Source organism: Plectropomus leopardus, chromosome 7, assembly GCF_026936395.1.
Source record: "Plectropomus leopardus strain MGB_pleo_1.0 chromosome 7, ASM2693639v1, whole genome shotgun sequence".
Classification (NCBI taxonomy): Eukaryota; Metazoa; Chordata; class Actinopteri; order Perciformes; family Serranidae; genus Plectropomus; species Plectropomus leopardus.
Window position 1 is genome coordinate 32,416,506 of NC_142182.1, and position 21,009 is coordinate 32,437,514.

Below are 21,009 nucleotides of genomic sequence, written 5' to 3' on the forward strand. Positions count from 1 at the left end.
TGTGCAAAGTTTATTTATCTACATAGTGCATACTGAAACTTTTCTACAGATTTATTAAGGCCAAAGTCAAAGCTATGCACTAAGAAACAGGGATGGGAAGATCAATGTTGCGAGATCATTATTTCGATACTCACACGCTACTCACTTGATATTGATTCCTTTCAAAAATATCAATAATATAAATGTTGGACCAAAACAGCCCGGACATACTAAGCTGATCTGTGTCACATGACTGTGGAAACCTATGTGAAATCTAGTATGCAGCTGCTCACTGCCACACACTTCTGCATCAAACATATGACAGATTGGCTGAGAGTAAACGTAGCGTGGTGTGGTGCGATTTATGATCTATAGATAAAAAATACAGGAATATGTACTTTTTGTAACAAGAATGTGCCACACATCAGCACAAGAGTAACATTTTCAAACATGTAAAAACAACACATGGTGGATATTTAGGGGAGCTGAACAAAAACATGAGGATGCCCATAATACATGTATAATAAATTTGCTATTAAAAGCCAGCATGCGTCATGTGTAACATCAACATGCTAACGTGCTAACTTGCTCATAATTACAATGTAAACATTCCGATGTTGTTTAACCCTTTGAAGACTGAGCAAATTGGCTTGATTTCTTTCAAAAATGTTGAAAAAAGTCAATGAGCAACTTAAGAAAAAATGATCAAAAACAAGAAATTAGTTAAAAGTTACAAGAAAACAAAAAGAAAAGGCTGCTTAAAAATTAGAATAACTCTGTAAATTAATTTTAAATATATAATTTTGATAAATAGAAACAACTTCTCTGGACATTTTTCCCTTAAATTAAGCCCTTTTTTTAAAAAGTAATTTTCAAAGTCTACTAATTTCTTGTAATTTTGCTTAGGTTTTGAAGGTTTAAACGTTTACGGTGTAAAGGTTTCATAGGGTGAACACATTCACCATCTTAGCTTAGCATGCCAGCATGCTGACACTAAACAAACTACAGCTGAGGCTAACTGAAAAATCCTTCGATATTTGGAAAGATTTAAATCTTGACCAGATGATGGCACAAGTTTAAAGTGAAGGAATCAAAAAAAGTTTTTGCAATTCATCATGAGAGGAGCATGAATGTGTGTACCAAATTTCAAATCGATCCATCTGATCGTTGTTGTGACATTTTACTCAAATCCACAAAGTTTGACCTCATGAAGGCACGAGAGAAAAAGTCAGAGGATCATCAAAGTCATTAGGATTGCCCCTTTGGGGACTGTTGCAAAATGCAATGTCAATCTATCTTGTTGATTTTTAGATACATCAGTCTGAGCCAAAGTGTTGGAGCAATCGTCCAGCTGACTGACGGGGCATTCTCAGCCCTGGAGCAATGCTGTTAGCATGGATGATAATGACCTACAGATGAATTTCTGCTGAAAAAAAAGATGCCATGCCTAAAAAATAGAGGATTTTTTTTAACATATAAAGATATATAATACCTAGGGTAACACAAACGTTAAAAAAATACCTTACACTTTGATTTCAGGACATACATCATACATCCTCTGTCTTGTTCACACTGTTATGTTGCCTGTTGTATAAACTTTAAGCAAAAGATCTTGTTTAAGTGAAACTGTGTGAGCAGCCTGCGCCTCCCAGCTGTTGAAAAAAGGGAGATGAAAGCAGTAGCACGTCAGCAGTGCTGCTATTTCAGTCATTGACCGTTGCACACACAGTCCATCATTTATTTATAGGGGGCAGTCTGTCAGAACAGGATGGCTCATGTTAGCCACTGTACCTCAAAACCTGCAGCTCAAGACCAGTGAGCAGCCGGGCCGGCGGTTCAAGGATCATAATACCTGGACAGTCAAAGTGACCTGTCAAGTGGCTCTCAATTACCAGAGACATCTCGTTTTACAGGTGTTCAAAAAAAAAAAAAACTGTTTTAATTTCAGCAGCTGGTGAGATGTTTGACAGCTAGACTGGGGCAATTAGTCGTCTCACGTTAGACTTAATTCCATAAATGGGACACATGTTGAGACACACGCTCACACACATACTTATCTATTCAACCTCAGACAGATGCCACGCACTGCACACACATGCTACATGCAGCCAGTTATGTATGCATGAAACAAACAAACACACACACACACACACACACACACACACACACACACAGACAGACACACACACACACACACACACACACACACACAAGGAGAGAGTTAGAGATCCATTTTCAGGGGAAGCAAAATGATTAGCACTGCTGAAACATGAGCGGTTATTAAAAAGTCAATACATTGTCATTATAAGTGAAGATTGTTCCCTCAGAGTGAAGATATTGATCCATTCATGTGCTTACTGGTCATCGACCCAGCCAGTAATTTGCTCCCAAACAGATTTGAGATATGAGGTTTCTATTCCATGATGGCCTGTATCTCTGTTACACTTTACACTTTTTACAGTTTAGGCCTTCACTGTGAAACAGTTTTAGTGATTTAGTATGGTTTAAATACATCTGAGGCCACGATCCCACATCGAATCATGCCAGCAGGGCTCTATCCAAAGCTAAAAAATACACAAGCCAGCACCTCTAAGGCTTATTAATTAGATGTATTGGTCATTTCTTTAATCCGAACAAAAACTGAAATTTAAAAAGATAACCTAGGGTTTTAGTTAGGCGCTACACGATGGGGCTATTGGTTATGCAAGTGGAGTCACTGATTAATATTATTTATCACGCCGCTGCTTTTCAATTTACAAAATGTCAAAATGTCTGCCATGGAGAAGGTACATGGTCTTGTCAAATTAAATCAACAGATAAGCCGCAAATCAAAAATACATATTTTTCCTCTTAACTGTAGAGCTATTTATGAGTCTATATAGTTTTGGTGTGAGTTGCTGAGTGTGACATATCAGTGGTAGAGATGTCTGCCTTTTCCCCAATATAATGGAACTACATGGCAATCTGCTTATGGCCCTCAAAAAAAAAAAAAAAAAGAAATTAGGGAAGCTTGCATCTACTGCTAGCTCACCTAGCACCATTGAGCTAGCTAACATTACAGCTCAGCTGAGGAGGACGCCATTAATGTTTGCATCTCACGCTGTCACAAGCATGGGCTTCTTGTCAATGAGTAGATGCATGCTTCCTTCTGAGTACTGCTATATTTGGCAGGTGTAGTTCAGTTAGAAAGATAAGTTCCTACTGAAACTGTTCACAATAAGATCTGTGAATTATTTTTTCAAATGTGTTTTTTTGGCTCTTTGAGCACCACAAGCCGAGTGCCATCTAGTTCCATTATACTGGAGAGAAGGCAGACATCTCTGAGGCTGATATCTCTAACACTTGGTAACTCACACCAAAACAGTCTAGACTGATACAGACTGATCCTGAACAGCTCTACAGGTAAGAGGAAATGGATGTATTTTTGGTTGTGGGGCTAACTGTCAATTTAAATGTCCCTAATTTATAGCTTTCTCTTAAACTTTCAAAACAAGTTTCTGAAAATGTCTGATTTTTTACAGTGTTTAAGAGAAAGAAAAATATCTAACTGTGCACTTTGCTCTTGTTTTGCTTGATACTACTAATACTTTAGTTAAGACAACAGTATATCTTGTTAATTTCAGGAGCAATCAATAAAATACCATTAAATTTTCTCCCACAGTGATGAGTGATCAGAAATGTAAAGTGTACTGTTTGAGGAAACTAGGCTTTTGAGGCTCAACAGTTGTGCCGTCTTTCAAAACTCCAAAAAAGAGTAAAAAAGCTCCTGAGCTGTTTGATCACATGAAGCCCTCTGCAAATCAAAGCAAACCGATTATCTGTGGACTTCACCTCCGCTGCTTTCACTCAGCCTCTGTGACAGGCCTGTTTGTCTTAGGAACAATGAATTATTTAATTGGATATTATTCCGAGGTAATTCAAATGCAGACCTAGTCATAAGAGAGACCTTGAAGATTTATGTTTGCTTAATCCTTTGAATTTGTGTATGCTGTGTGATTCAGCAATGCACTGGAGCAAAACCCAATCATTTGAAAAGAAAAAAAAATGCCCTCTTTAATATTTATAATCCCTTTTGAACTGTAAACTCCATCTGTAGTTTAAAGTGATGACTCGTTCAAAGCATAATCTTAATCCTTTTTTACGCAGCTTAGTTCTGAAACCAAAGGGAACTGGGGGAAATTGAAAGCTGCCATCAATGCAATAAACCAGAATCAAATACAAGCAGAAGGGCACAAACTAATTCTCATACAAGGGCACTAATGCTGTTCATCTGTGTCCCTCACTGCAGAGCCATGTATTGTTACACAAACTGAAAAAAAAGATACAGAAAACTACAAGAAGTGAATAATGTATGTGGCTAACAGACACTAACAGTAACAGGTTTCCAGCAGTAGGTCATTATATTTTTACCTTTAGTTTGGGTCTCCCTCAGACTGCTTCACTGACTTAACTGTTCCATGCGGTGTCTTAAATTTAAACCGCTGTGCCGTTTAATTTGGCCCAAAGGAGACATTGCATCATTCAGTTAGTTAACATGCACTTTAATACTGTAATCCAATTAGCATGAGAGAAGGTGATGGTGAGAGTAACCATGATTTGATTAAGATAGCTGGGTTAACTGAATTTAATGTGGTGAGGCAGCAAGGCTTTTGTTAAAGCCCCCTCCAGTGTTTTTTGGCATTTTTTGTGGTATTTCATATTTTTTTTGAGTCATTTCCTGACAGTCTTAATTAGCCACTGTTCGCAAAATATTTTTTGACAAATTACATAATTTTGTGCTCAATGTTAAAAAAGATGGTTGTTAAAATATGACTATAGTAGAAGCTGCAGGCCAACAGAAAGACCCTGACCTGGATATGAATTAGTATTTTAGCACCTCTGGTTCTCTAATCTCAAAGTCTATGGGTTTTTTTAATAGGTTTTTGGTTAGAAGCCTTAAATAAAGTTTGTGGTTAACACAAGCTTAGGAGACTTTCAAGTTTTGTTCTACGCTATTAAATACGTCTACAAATACTCCACTGGTAATGACGCGACTGTAGTGTAGCTCGTTATAGCCCAACTTTAGCTTTATACTTTCGGCGATTGCATTTAGGCTTTAAAAATCCTGAGAGTGGTGTTCATTTGTGAAGATTATCTTACTGAACAAAAGATGTAAGTATCATAAATGTTTGTTTACCACAGAGCTTATTTTCTGCAATGATCCAAAATCAAATGGAAAAATCCCATAGGCTTTTTGACGAGGAAACCAGGGCAAAGCTTCCTACCTACCTACCTACCTACCTACCTACCTATCTATCTATTATCTATCTATATCTACCTATCTATATATATTATTGACAAAGTTTTTCATTTTAAAGCCAATATCGGGAGATACCGATGACATGCAGATAGAACCAGAAAAGCCAACACCATTCAGGCTAGAGTCCCTAAGAACAACTTAAATGTTGGATGATTCTGCACCTCACAACACCAATGCCAACATTTACTGCCAGTGCATGAAGTAGTGTGCACTATATGTATTGTAGTTTGCCTCCTGTCACAGTTACTACAACCACAATCTTTCCCCAAGCACAACTAAGTCTTTTTGGAGCCTAACTGCAACCTTATTTTATCTGCAATAACCACAATCCTTTCTGAAACATAACTCAGTTCTAGTTTCCAGGTGCAGATATTCCAAGAAGTGAAATTTCTTTTTTTTGCAAACTTGTCAAACCCTGGCATTAAACTTAATCCAGTTATCTGCAGAATAATTGATGTTTTGCTGCATTTTGCTACTACACTGTGAATGCTATTATTAAGCGGTTCAATAACACACAACCTACCAGCCATCAACTTTACTATTAAACAATTCGTATGAACTGAACTCAGACTGTTAGGAAATTCTGGTTTCTATGAATGATTGAATGTCTCTGTCACTTTTAATCTTAATGTTTACAGTAAATGAGTCATTTGTGTGGACTAATCAACATGTTCAACATGTTGAACATGAGCTTTCACAGTCATTGGCCATGCTGACACTGGTGTTAACAGTCATATCATTATTGTTTCTAACCTGCACACAATAGAATATCCGCTGCTCAGGATCTGAAAACATGCAGGTGTTTGTCTTTCAGGGCAACATGAAGGCTGTGAGTGGGCTCAGTAGACGGGACAAGGTTGCGGAGAGACAAAACACAGAGAGTTCACAGGTGAGGATAAAACCCAGGTGTCAGGTTTAACTAACTGGATTATTGAGTGAAAGTCAAAGCTCTAAAACAGATTAGCCTGAGCGAACACAAGGTCAGTCCAGTCACTGCTTCTCATATGCAGCAAGACAAAGTGATTTACTGTCCACATCAATGCAAATGACCAGAGGAAGCTGTGTAAATAAACTGACGTTATGAGGGTAAAGCATCAAATGTTTGGCCCTCTGCAGGCACAGTGTTAAGATCACCCTAAGGCAGACTGCAGTCCACACAACACAGCAAGAATGTGCCTCCAATGACCACTTGACTGTCAAATTTCCATCTCAACATGCAAACAGAGTTACACTTTCTTTTCCACAGACCAGAACCAACATTTGAAATTATCACTGCAGGGCTGCTGTACTGGATCACATTATAGATAGTATGTAAAAACACTGCCTGTATGTGATATTGTTACCACTACAGGAATGCTTTATCCACAAAATAATGATGTATATACACATTATTACCCTGTGTCAACTTGAAATGATGAAAAAAAAAAAAAAAACACTTTTGAAAACAAGAAGCGCACGTGTGCAAGCACATGCGTTTTAAGTCATTTATTCCATTGATTAGGTGCTCTACAGAACTGTTAATAGCAGAGGGTTTTTTTTGCGAAAATGCGCGATATGTTTTGGAAGAACTATATGACTTTGAGTTTGTAGAGTCTGTAAATGGGTGTTTTGATCAGGGGTGTCGGTTTTGGTTCATTTTACTTTCAAAAGTATAACTCTCCAGAATCGGTGACTAACTAACTTAATTTTTGAGCGAAAAAAGGATGTGAAATACTATCTGTTTAGAGGTGGTAAATATTTGATGTTTTATGATGGAAATATCTTCACTTCTATTTTGTTTTCTGTTGGCTTTGCTGAGAGATAACCAGCTGCATCATTATTTATTTATTTACTTTGTTTGTTAGTTATTTAGTGAGTTAGTTAATCTATTTGAGGGACAATGCGAACTATCATAGTACAAGGTTAGATACAAGAAACATGAAACATGCCCACTGCCCGACCTACTGTCTCCACCCTGGTCAGATGGCAGCTAAGGTTAGCTTGCTAGTGGCGCTACTTCTTCGCCGATGCTGGTAATGCCATCCCAGTGGCGGGCACTGTTAACTATGCTAGAAGCACTAGCTGTGCTTACACTGACAACAGTAGTAACAGGGCGCTAATAGTGATAAGTTAACAACGCTAAAGCAGGTTTTACAGCTCATAATTGACACGCTTACTCACCGGGGCGAGCTGGGGGAAGACCAGATGGCGGCACAATCCTTCCACACCAATGCTGTTGGGTCTGCACAGCGTTATTCACGGTAATGAGCCGCTCCACTAGTTCATTAGCTCCTACCAGACCCGGGTTGGGTGCAGTGCTGTAAACTGAAGAGAAGCACAATTAACCTATGAACTGACATGTGTAACCGGTCAAAAATAGTTTTGGCGGTTAACCAGTTAACAGGCAGTTACAGGTTAGTAACCACTTGCTAACTGGTTAACGGTTGAAATCCCTAGTTCAGCCTTTTACTCAAAGTTATCAAAAATTTTCTCCATTTTTAGATTCTTTGTTCCCCACGGTGGCATGCGAAAAAATAACAAGTTTTCCTCACAAATTTATGCCCACACTGTTAATAGCTGCTCACTAGCATATTGCCATAATGTAAGCAGTTGTGTCCCTACAGCTGGCGATATCGCTGTCAGAGTCCCTCACTTGTCCACCATGAAAAAAAACACCATGTCCTGCACTCATGACCTATTTTCCAGTTATGTACTTTTCTGGGACACATCATTACACATTACACTAAAAGATATTTGGTCAAATGCATCCCAGACCACCTTTGCAAGGTGAGCTTTGAGTGATCAGATCATAGTAAGTCTTGCTGTTCATTCACACTTAAATTGAGTGCTATCCAGTTGCAATCAGAATACCTAAGACGCATCCTAATACCAAACAAGCTCTCTGACACTACCACTGTGATTTAAGTAAATCGAACATGATGTGTCTCACGTGTGTTTTGGATACAATTATGCTTGTATTTGAGAGAACCCGTAACTTGTTTAGTGCCAAGTAAGAACTCGGGCTGCCCCTGGAAAGTCAGAGACTCCAATCATCAGTCCCTCAGTTGACTGAGTTTGCTTCAAATAAAGCAGTCTTTTTTTTTTCTTTGCAGTGTGCCTCTGGGGACGCTTTGATCTCCCGATTTTGCTGCAGAGTTAAAGTGCTCTTGACTTTTACGCTACACTTTGCCACTGCGGACATGCAATCAGCAGCACGGAGAGAGATAGAGACCATTTTGTAAGGTGAAGAAGTGATGAATTTACAATTTACAGCAAGTTAGGAGGCTACAGTCTCTGGCTTTTGTTGATATCTAGTGTCTGCAAGAAATGTGTTGCACATTTGCAATGCGTCATTAGCGCCATTAGCTTGTTTATTATGTGGCTTGAATGTCGTTGTCACACTGAACGCCCCATGGAGCCCGTTTAAACCTTACACCTTTGTATGGAAAACAAAACAAATCGCTGAATATCCATATTGACGAGCCAAATCTGATTCGACTGGCATTATTCTGGGTTGGTACAGCCCTCTTCGAAACTGACTTCAAGAAATGACTCATCTGTTACAAAACAATCTCTTTGTAGCTAATTTGAAATATTCTCAGAATCTCTGCAGAGACATTAAGTAGGTCTGAACCTCATGTTGTCCTTATCTGTGTCTGTTTTCACTTAGCTCTGCGTGGCGATGAATGGAGCACCAGGAGTAATGGATGGGTTAATTAGCAGTGAGAGCTCATCTCATTAGACAGTGACTGGCCTCAGTGCTGACTCTAACATGCTGTCAGAGTTCTGATGACACAGTCCTCCACAGACCTGCTGCAGCAGCTCTCCATGTTTATGGGTCTGTTTATAGACGGTGACAGCCTCATCGCCGAGGCAAATCATCACATCTCTGTCTCTTTATTACCATACCCTGTTATGAATCCAAACTTACTAAATGACTTGATGTGTAATTTGTGACAGTGAATTTTCATATATTCCTAAACATTTTATCAACTTATTTCAACATGAGTCAGCAACATTCTAGCTAATGTTTCTCATCCTTGTTGCAAACATATTCCAAAGACTTTTAGGAAATTACCTTAATGCATAAATGACATGTACAGAGCAGAATCAGAAAATATCCCAAAGATCCAGAAACAAGAAAAGAAAAAAGTTGCAGACGAGGATACTCTTTCGAAGCCTAATTAAAAAATAAAGTATCTGGACATGTGGTTTGGTTCATCAGTAATGTAGAGTAAAACTATATTATTAAATATAGCCTGCAAAGTCATAATTTCTCTTATAAAATACCCCCGAAAAATCAAATCAAACTAATTAAAATTAGAGCTTGTATGTAAGCAGCTAGCCCTATATACTGACAAACATTTCACAGAAGGAAAGTCATGTAAATAAAAGAAAGAAAATATTTTAAGAGGCAATTATGGGATATCCTTAATCAATTCAAATTATATTTATCATACATCATATGTTAAAAACAGATAAATCACCAGAGAGAATGTTTCCACAAAAGCAAAACTAAGTGAAGGTGCATAACATGTACATGTAATGACTAAGTAACAAGACATGAAAAGACATCAACAGCACATCATACCTATGCAAAAACAAAATAGACCAAGCTTTGAATTTTTTTTTCCTAAAGGGGTGCATGTCTAAAATCTTTTGTGCACAGCGAATAGCTCAAGTCTAAGTAGGAGTGTGCCAATCTCACTTGACATTTTTTAAGTCACAATGTGAATAAATAGGTGGAGATGGCTTTTAGTGAAGTTTTAAAAGTATGCATTTGGCCATATTTGTTTGACCTTGTTAGGAAATGTTACATAGCCTAACATATACCAACATAACAATTTTTGTTACAGTAAAGTTCAAAGTCACAACATGGCAAAATAACTTTGCTTTGACTCATACTGGATTCTTCTGTAGTTATATTTGTTATTTTATGTGCCTTCACGCCAAGAAGTATTGAAAAATGCAGTGCACTGTAAGTACTCTGATGGTGCACTCATAACGGTTAAAAAGTTGAGTCTGAAACATTGTACTCTTCTTATATTCAATGGTCACCATGTTGCCTGTGTAGCGAGAGGGGCAGGACCACAGACACATTTCAAACTTGTGAAATGTTGACCGACTGCCGCTGTAAACACTAAAACATTGCACAAATATACATGAGTATATTTCACTACCATTATCCTGTTACTTGGACAGAGACATCAGTTTGTTTATTTGGTTACTTCTGCAATAATTTGGTACAATAGAATGCTAACATTAGCTTTCAAGCTAGCTAACAGAGGCAAATTTCAATATCAGCCATTGACATTTTATGTGTTGTGGCGAAAGCTTCAACATCCATGGACTTCAGCTACATAAAGTGTTTATGCATTTTACATTTCAGTTTTAGATTTACGGTCAGATGCCTGACAAGCTGTAAAAATTCCCAAAATGTGCCAGCCATAAAGTGTGCAACGGTCGGGTTTGATTTGAGACAATGCTGCCCTGTCAAAATGTGCACACTACGCAAGTAAGTAAAGGGTGTACACTGCATACTACATGTAAGTGTACTCACCAAAGTATCTGATTTGGGACAGAGCACTTGTCTCTTCGTTTTTGTACCTCCTGTGCTTCTTCAGGTTTTAATTACTGCAGTCCAGTAACAGAAGAGCTAGGAAGATTTCTTACTCTTCAATCTTCATTTGCTATTTTGAACTTACAGTGACTTTATTATAAATTATAAATTGACTATGCTTTTTTCTACCATACATTTTAAACAGATTTTGTTTCTGGATTATTTGATTCAATTATTTTATATATATATACATATATATAAATATTTTTAATTTAGTTACTTTTATTTTCAGATTTTTATTATATAACTCTAACAACTTGTTATTTTTTTAACATATTATACCTTCCCATATTTATACCTTATTTTTGTTGTTCAATTATTTTTATATGTTTATTGCATGAAGTTGCATTTATTTTCAGTATTATGTTACATAGAATTGTGCACTTTTTATAATCCATTACACTGGGAAAATGTTTATTTTTTCTTAATAAATTGATACTTTTTTTAACATATTCTACGGTTATAATGTATCATTTCTTGCAAAGGCATTTCTTCGTGTGACAATGGTCAATCCATACTAAATTAAGATGAAATTGAAACAAGCAGGTGACGATTCTTGTTATTTAAAAAAAAAAAAACAGTCACTTTTCATTGGATATGATTTAAAAAACGTCGTTTTCAGAGAATATAACAAAGCAGATTGCCAGGTTTCATTTTTTACTTACTAATCTAATGACTGCATGTGTTTTTACCACAACTGTCTGTTCATTCAGACTGCTTTTATTTCCACAGATAGATTCCTACATAAGTGGTCTGGTATCAGATGCAAAGTGTCTCCTCATTAAGTTCGATGTGAGTCATGGAGCAGGTGTGAATCCCTTTCCTTGCACACTGTCTGCTTATCTTTGACACGGGAGGCAATCCAGCACCACACCACAGTCACATCTCCACAGCACCTCGCTAACCATTTACACGTCTTAATTATTTAATGATTCTGGTAATTGGACCGTACATTTCTTATTTTCTAATCAGAGAAAAAACCACAGGAGCTTTCCCCATATTGGTCAAATACAGATCATTTGACAAATCATCCCCCCAAGCAGGCTTAATGTCTCGTGCATATTCATAGCTTTTTTCAGATTTCCAATCAAAGTAGCTGGCAGGTCTCTGGTGTGAGCCGTGCCTCTCACTCCTGCATGAATCATTCATGCTGTTTAGCTCACAGTTGTTTGGGTGCATCTGGCTCGGGGAGGTATGGGGTTGGCCAAATGGAGAGGCCACATGGCGGCTCCAGATGTTTTGCTTTTGTATATGCACAGCTCATCAAAAACAACAAGCAGTGCCACCCTAGAGCCTCTGCCATCTGGGAGACACCAGACAACTGCTCCTCGTGCTCCCTGGTGAATTATTGGAGGGCTCTTTTGAAAAGATAGGAGTTATTTTCAGGCAACCTCTTTATGCTATACATTCAGCAACGGCGGAGACAGGAGCACTGAGTTGTTAAATGTTGAGCAGCAGGCTGCTAATTTGTAGTCAGTTCTTCAGCTGGAGGGCCTGGATTTAAAAAGCATCCGGCCAGCAGAAGTGTCCTTGAGCAAGACAGCAAATGCCTCAGAGCTCAGAAAGATGTTTTCTACTATGTGTCTGACCTGCCTGTGTAAAATAAGGCAAAAGTAAACTGACTTTGCTCTCTCTGGAATCAATACAAAAAATTATTAACAATGTTGTCTTAACACCAACTTGTCTTTCAGTTTTCTATTGAAGTGCACCAAATCAATCAAAGTAATGAGAGAAATGTTTGAAAGCTGAAGTTCACTTTTCACACAAAAGTTTTTGAATATCTGTCAGGACACATTATTCTGAGCGCTGAGCTCTGCGTTCTCTGCAGGCTCTTTGTGTCCAGCCCCCTGTGCACATCACACCCATACCCAGATCCCTGCCACTCTCAGTAAAATCATTATTTAGTCCTTTTGTAAGCAAGCAGTGTCCCAGATCACAAATTAATCTTTCATATGTTTCCAAGATCTAGCCTTCTGTAATCCCATCTGTATGAGACACAACAAAGCGCAGCGAGAGAGCGCCCATGAATTATTCATTCATTTCTCATGAAAGGCTTTCGTTATGTCTGTCATGTTTCACTCTTGCAAGGAAAATCCATTGATCCTTGCCTTTTCTCTGACAACAAGAACAAACAAGCGACATCACATGGCTGTACATTTTCTCACACTCTGACAAACAGATCTGAGGGAAACGCATGGGCAATAAAGCAATGTATAATATGCATATGTGCATAATGTGTGCACACATTGTGAAAGCTCACTCACATGTACTGTGCGCGCACCGCATTAAACACATCTCTGTGCTCTTAACTAATAGCTGCAAGTGCAACCTCAGGGAGCATGTTTGAACTAGAAACACAAGGAGGCACAGTGGATTAAGTCACATGTGCCTTGCCAGTTATCATTTATCTCCAGCTGTATTATAATCTAATGGGCATGTCTTCTTTTTGACATGTTGCCTTCATAATTCAGTGCAACAGAATAGCGAAAACAGCATTGTTAACAAGAAAAGGCTTTAAATCACAAGCACGGAGTACATTTCCTGTGAAATATTAATGTGGAAAGTGTGTTTGTGTACAAGGGAACAAAGGGCAGAGTGTTGTACATCAATGGGCTGACAGTGCTGCGGGCTCCACAGACCAGGCTCTGCTTATTCCAGCTATGGCACGCTGCGTATGTATAGGGGGGCTGGTGCATGGGGGGTAAGAGAGAGGGTCATTTATAATGTATAGGCTTGCTGGAGCGTGAGGTGTTGGGTGTGCTTAGGTTAGTGCGCGTAGCTCTGTGCGGCTGGTCTTCACCTCCCTCTGAGCACTTGCCTTATTTACTTTAAAAGCTTTCCTCTGGAGCCTTGTTTGGTAACTTGGGGGGGGCTGGATGGATAAGACAGATCCAATTCACTAATACCTCCATTTTTACGATGATGAGCCTATCGCCTTACGAGATTGGGAGTAGACACAACTCTCCCTTTGAAAGTCACACAGCCTTGTAAGTCCACATTAGTGTCTTGTTACCTGAAATGTAATGAGGTTAGTCGGGCGGTTGTCTGCAGGGTGCTCTGGTAATGCTCTCGGCTCTCAGGTCGGAGGAATCTGACTGGATCCTATTAAGAACAACACTGTGGCTTTATCTTCATTCACAGCAATGAAAGAAAAACATTTAAAAACACTGTAAATTAACTGTACTGTACTATTAATACTAGTGCACCTGTAGCTTGTTCTATTCTTGTCACTCATGCTTATTTCATAGTACACTGCAGCTCTGATATGACACGTTGCTTGTGCTGATTGTGTGTACTTGACTATGTAGATTATACAGCAGCTTGCAGGATAAGAGTGCTGTTGTTGGCCCAGGCTGCCTCCTCCCTGCCTGTCAGCGCCAAGCGGAGATGAGCTTGTGGCCCGTTCTGTCTGCTGTTAATCCTGCCTGTTCTGCTTTGTCAAAGCTGCTGTTTGAACAATGGAGCTGTCTTCTTGTCTGCTAATTTAGGAACAAACATTTGCCTGCGTAGCAAACAAGCTCTCCCAGGAAGTGCTATTAATAGGATAATTAAGCAGACGGTAATGAGCAGGATTACTGCTAATTATGACAAGATTTGTTTTGGCATTTGCCTGAGAGGCAGCGGAGTGTTAAAGTCTGCACAGGAGTTCATCACTGCACAGAGCAAGCAGGCACCTGAGTAAACAGACTGGGACTCACTGGGGGTATGGGTGTGCTGCGTGCACATGTGCATGTGTATGTTTGTGGGTGGATGGCTAAGGGAGGGGTGTTGGGGGGGTAAACAGAGAGAAAGATGATAGCAAAAGCACAACAATGCCAGAAGTACTGCCAGGCCAGGCGATCCCTTTTAAACAAGGTCGATCCAACCTGCCTCGACACGACCCTGTGACTGTGAGGGGCAGCCAGCTGACGCTGTATGCACCATCCATACCCTGAAGCTAGTTAAATACGCCCATCACAATTTCCCAGTCCAATGTGATGTCTTCAGATGTTTTCTTTTGTCTCACAAACAGTCCAAAACCAGAGAAAAGCAGCAAATTCGCACATTTGAGAAGCAGGTAAAAAATAAATGTATACAGGTTGAGCTGGGCGATATGGCTTTAAAATAATATTGCGATATTTTAGGGCTATATCACAATACACAATATATACATCAATATCTTTTAATGTCCTTTTAACTAATGTTAACTAAAAATACAAAATTACTAATTGAACTACATTTACTGCAGCTGCTGTGATATAATAAAGTCGAATACACTACTACTGCCACTACCACTCATTAAGTTAGACTGTAACCACATCGCCATTAAACTTGATAATTAATTAACTGTAAGCTAGAAAAAAAACTAACAGCTCTCCAGTTCATATATTAATAGTGTTGGCAAACGGTTCCCTTGTCTAAATGCTTATGAGGTTTTTCCATTGAATTTTGGGTTAGTGTAGAAAATAAGTTCTGCTGTAATCTCATTTGTTAACAAACACCTTTATAAGTGACTTAAAAGCTTTGAAGTTTGTAGTGGGGTATTTACTGACATATTTTAATGTGAGTAAATACCCCAGTAAATACCCCACATCTAACAATATCTATCAAAAACCCAATCCAAAAAACCCATCTACACTAAACCAGAGGTGCTGAATTAAATGCTTTCTGAATTTTAGGACTTATAATTGAGGTTCTCTATAGAGACCAAACCCGTTTTTGTACAGGTTGTACACATGCCTATTTCTGATGTAAAGTTGGGCATTTTAACATGGAGGTCCACGAGGACATACTGTTTTGGAGCCAGCCTCAAGTGGCCATTTAATAAACTGCATAGTTTTTGGCACTTCCGAATTGGCTTAATTTTTCTGCCTCGGAGGTTGCCACTTCAAAAAATAGTCATGTTTTTTTAGCTCTGGGCACAAAAAGGATCAAATGCCGGTATCATTAGACTCTGCCCTATTTCCCTAATTCGTTTGATTAACAAGACAGTATTCAAATCATAATAGGCACATTATATTGATGATATTGTGGTATTATGATTATGAAAGTTGATTTATACATAAATACAGACTAATAGACTTACTATAGTAAGACAGACTGGACAAACTCAGTTGACACTTAAACATCTGTTTAATGTTTCCTGGTCTGTCAGGACAACATCTGACCATAAAGGATGTTTATTATCAAAAACGGTCTTTACTTTGTACATTTTCTCATACAGATTCTTGTGTCTTAACCTTTCAGTTTTCATTGAGATCATCCCCGACTTTTCAAATCTTCTGAATTAGAATAGAAGGCGTATGTGCAAGAAGAATTAATTCAGTTCTGGCTTTATAACCATTTTGTTTAACTTGTGTGAGGCTTTTTTTATTTCAGAGTAAAATGCCTGGCTTGCAGGTGACAGGAAAAAAATGTGAGCGAGGAAGAAAATGCCTTTTTTTTAACTGCTCAAGCAACCACACAGCATTGTTTTCAAAGAGCTTTGTTAACGAGCCATTTTTTTCTGTCATTAGATGCTAAAAGAAGGTGTGTTTTGTTTGAAGTAAAACTTGAATTCATTTCATGTGCGTAAAATAAGTGATTTTTTTTAATATATATTTATTTATATGTTTTTTCCTTTGCAGCAAACAAAGAGGGCAAAAAGCCAAATCTGTTTTACACCAGATTCAAAGTTTGATTATTTTTCAGCGTATTAGTTTGTTATTAGTTTTAGAATCATTGTCATTCTCTCACATGATAAGAGATTAAATTAGACTGTTCCTTCGTGGGAACACAGAAGAATTAAACCGCGGGGTGACTTTAAGCGAGATGAAACCTTAATTCACAAGATTCAATCAAAAAAACTGACAACAAACAAGCCATGTTGAGGTGAAGGGGAATCTTAATGCGATTGTAGCTAAAGCTCAGACAGTGAGCCGCCTCCATTAAAGCATGCCACACGGCCCAGCAGCTCCAGATAAGACAGCTGAGTCTGGGATTTAGAGCTTTGGCTTATCGTCATCTTCACACCACTGTCTCACCAAGAGCAGAGAACATGGCACCCAAATCCTCTCCGACTGGGAACTAAGTTTGTCTTTGGGCTGTAGGCGCAGTCCAAGTCGGACACAGGTACATTAATGGCTTCTAACTCTCAATTAGGACCTTGATCTCTTAGCTTCTTCCAAAACACACGGCAGCTTTGGCACGCCAGCAGGACTTTTCATTCTGCAGCAGAGGCAGGGATAAGATTATAGAGAGGGAGAGCTGTGTGGAGCACTGTTTCAGAAATAAAATTGCTTTTATTCCACCCAACATGTGTTCAGTGAGATTAAGGCATAATCTTACAACGTTTAATAAGAGCCCGTTTGTGGCCTTCCGGCTGAGGCAGAAAAAGTGGAGCATGCCTGCTCTACTTTAAATCCTGTTTATTGAATTATAAAGAACCTTAAAGGATCAGGAATGTGACTCATACATTTAAATATTTTACGGTATTTTCACGTCAAAGCACATCAGCAGGGAAAGTATGCAGTGTTTAGAAAACTTTCTCTGTCCCGCAATTTAATTTTCAAAACATAAATGAGCTGCATTACCAAATAAGGGCTATGTATGGAATATTTTGGTGTATTATTTTATGTAAATTTGTACAAAAAGGTACAATATCAATTACAAAAGGATATTGGTAACATGCGTAATGATCCCTTTACTTAAGATACACATTGAAGAGAAAAAGTGATAAAATGCAGGAGATTTTCCACGACAACCTACATCCAAATCCTGCTCTATTCTCAAACATAAGGCCATATTGGAAATCCCTAACCTCAATTTATGTAATCCAAAGCCCTTGCATGAACTTCAGCTTGAGCTCTGGCTTTCAAGAGGTATTTGGAAGTTAAAGTCTCAGATCAGATTTGGACAGATTAGAATTAAGAGTTGGAAGTCTGGGAGGGGTGGATATGAGGATTTGCACCGCTCCACGAGACGGCCTTGTCAGTGATAAGTTATACTGAGCCACGGGTAAGAGGATTGCCCAGACTAATCCGAATCAAAAGACATACCATGTGAATTACATCCCGAAACAGGTTCGCTTACAGAGATTAGAAACCTGCATGTAAATCCTGTCATACTCTACTTGGCGCTGCAAGATGAGCCTGAAAGAACAAACACAAACATGCGCTTTGTACCCTGCTGCAACTGCTGGCACCAGGTCGGCTACCGAATTCGGCAGTTTCCTTGATTACAGCTTTATTCTTTCCTGTTTTTTTTTTTTGGTTTTTTTTGCAAGATTAGATGTTTATTGATGAGACTATCTAGGCCAGGCGTGCTAATTATTCACACCACATCTAAGAAAGTGCATAACTGAGGCTTGAGAATAACCCTTTCGTTAGTGTACTGACACCCACAGACTCCCACATAGCTGCGTGCTCGCCCCGCCCTTTCCCTCTCTCCCTCCCACCATCACTAAGCTAAGCTCTAGTTCAATGATGCATTTATTTCTCTTCCTGTTTGACATGGGTGATTCTATCAAGGCATCTGGCAGCAAGTGCTGTAACACAAGGCTTTCTGTTGAGACGTCAAAGAATGTTACTCTCTGCCATAGTGAAAGAAAAAATAGCTTACATTTTTTCTCTTTTTTTTTCATCCTCCTGAAGTACTGAACAAACAAGACTTGTATCCCTGGCCCAGAAATGCTTCAAAGAGCACATGTCTGCTGGGACTGGATGTGAAATGTAGAGCAGTGTTGGCTGCTTAGCTTTGCATTTCAGCCAGAGCAAGCTCATAAGAGCACTGCAGAAATCTGGGCAGATCTGTAAACCAGGCAGAGAGGAGGCTCTCTCACTGCAACATCCACAGAAGGTGAAAACATGTTACCGCAATAAAAAAACAAAAAAAAACAACATCCGCAGTTTCATAACTTATCCGCTGCTCACATATTTCACACTGTCTGAACTGCACGCTCATCGCTGTGGGTAATAAGACACAGTGATCCCAGAAGCCTCGGAGTTACACCGGGCCGTAGGTACACGCTACTGATAAAAAACTGATGAATATCACAGCTTAAAGATGGAATGAATCTGTTGGAGCCGTCATGTGTACAAAAGAGATATACTATGGTAATTACCCTACACATCAAGCCTTGTGAAAAATGCAGCAAAGCAAAGCAATTTTGTTGCAGATTGAATGGATGTAAATGCTTTAGGGCACAGTGTAAATGGAGAGCACTGAGACGAAAGCAGTAGGAGCCGGCATAAGAAAAACCATCAAGCGGTGGTGCAAAACTCTCGGCAGCGCTATGAAGCATGCCGAATAGAGGTCTCTCGCTGCAGTATAACGGCTCATAAAGCCGCAAATGGTATTTCCACTTCATTCAGTCTCAGGGCCAGGTTCCAAGCAGCTCCTCAACGATGGAATTGAACCCATTAGCAATCGATTAAAGAACCAGCAGGCAGTCACCACTCTGCCTGCAGGCGGGACGGGGGCATGGGGGGGGTGGGGCATGGGGGGCTGAGGCTCCTGGGGATTGAGGTTGAAATCTTTGTTTATGTAGAAATAGTAGCGAGCACTTTAACCTCGCATCCCACCCCTGTGGAGCAGATTAAGACGGTCAGATTGCGAGTGCTATGAGATGCAGAGCGCGGCGAGCTTTTGATTGACACACTGCATCACTGATGCACGAGGTACAACACCTCCCTGAGATAAGACAGCACCCACAGGACACCTGTGACTCCTCAAGAGATGACGGGGTGCCAATTTGATGAGCATATTCATAAGTGCTATCGAATGTTTGAGCCGTGGATGTTTACCCAGACCATGAGATATGAATGATGAACACTTTGACCTTTGGAGACTGATTAGAATTTCAATCAAGTGACCACAAACCAATCAATAAAACTTTATGGAAATGGAGAGGAGTCATGTATTTGGAACCGATATGCATTTACAATAAAAATAAAAACCTTTCTGTCAATATTTAAATATAACAAATCCCAATACAAAACTTTGTTTAAATGTCTTTGGCAAATGTTTAATCAAAGGTCAATTGTTCAACATCATATACAGAAAGTTTCCAGCAACTTTATTTTATAAAGTCAGGTGAAAATTTAAATAAAAAGTGAATAAATAAAAATACCCCCCTTAGGTTTAACAAAGTAAAAGTTCCTTACATGCTGGCACTTTCTTTGTACTTTTTAATTAATAATTTTTTTTAGTGATCATTGAAATAAAATGCTGATATAGATCATCGGCAAAATGCCAAATATCGGCCCCAATAATCAATAATCTGTCAACCCCTATTTAAAGCATCTTACACAAGTAGTAAGACATAAATGCATACAAGAGTATAAATCAGAATTTAATTTACTGCAATCCTCCCCTCCTTCATCCCCACACTATATATGCTCCATACATAGCAGCCTGTCAGCTTTTGTTCTTGGGGCCGACCTTTGTCTGCACGGGCCTCATAACTGACATTTTCAATTACACTGCAAACAACTTATCAATATGCATGGATTTCCAAGCCAATATCAGAGCAAACAGAGTCGTTTGGAGAGCTGAGTCTGTCAGGGGAGAGAAATAGGGCAGACATGTCAAGGTCAGGATTTTGTTAATGAGGGACGGGCCGCTGAATAATTGAATGGGCTGAGCAGTATCGACTGTTGAAGCAGAAGCGTTTAAAGCGTTGGCGATCGTTAAGGAAAATCCTCCCAGCACTTTATGTTCCATGGCAGTAATTTATGCACGGGCATCCAAGCGGGTGCCCTATGGTTCACAGCACTGAATGCACAAAGCAATGAGTGGATTAGCCAAGCACACTCTAGAAACAGCAGCCAAGCGTGCAAGTCATTCCTGTGGATGAAGTAATGGCTCTGGCAGTGCAATTATTCAGCTGTGCATTTTAAATACACAGACAAATGGCAGCGAGAGGAGCGTTGAATATTTGCTCAGTGTACCTCGCAGAAACATGGAAAAATAGCTGATCGTGAACGGAATGCCGAGCCTGAAAGTGATCAATCTGCAAGCGGCGCATCACACACTCAGATAGAGAGCAGCTGCGGCGCTGTAACACCAGAGTTACGCAGACATGACGTGATTTTGTAAGCAAGTTCTTGATCAGCAACTAAACTGATGACATCAGCCGGTAGAGCCAGATTCCCTGGCACCTGCGATATTTGGC

General features: G+C 39.3%; 1 protein-coding gene across 2 annotated transcripts in view; it reads right to left on the reverse strand.

The window, feature by feature from the left end:
* Nucleotides 1–21,009, reverse strand: part of ddb2 (damage-specific DNA binding protein 2) — a 98,678-nt gene that overhangs the window by 71,021 nt on the left and 6,648 nt on the right. The window contains exons 2-3 of one of the 2 annotated variants that reach the window (XM_088080528.1): nucleotides 13,891–13,979; nucleotides 7,439–7,582 (exon numbers count right to left, since the gene is read on the reverse strand). The gene's annotated coding sequence lies outside the window, so the exon portion shown is untranslated. The remainder of the gene's footprint in view (nucleotides 1–7,438; nucleotides 7,583–13,890; nucleotides 13,980–21,009) is intronic. The other variant, XM_088080527.1, reaches the window with a different exon arrangement.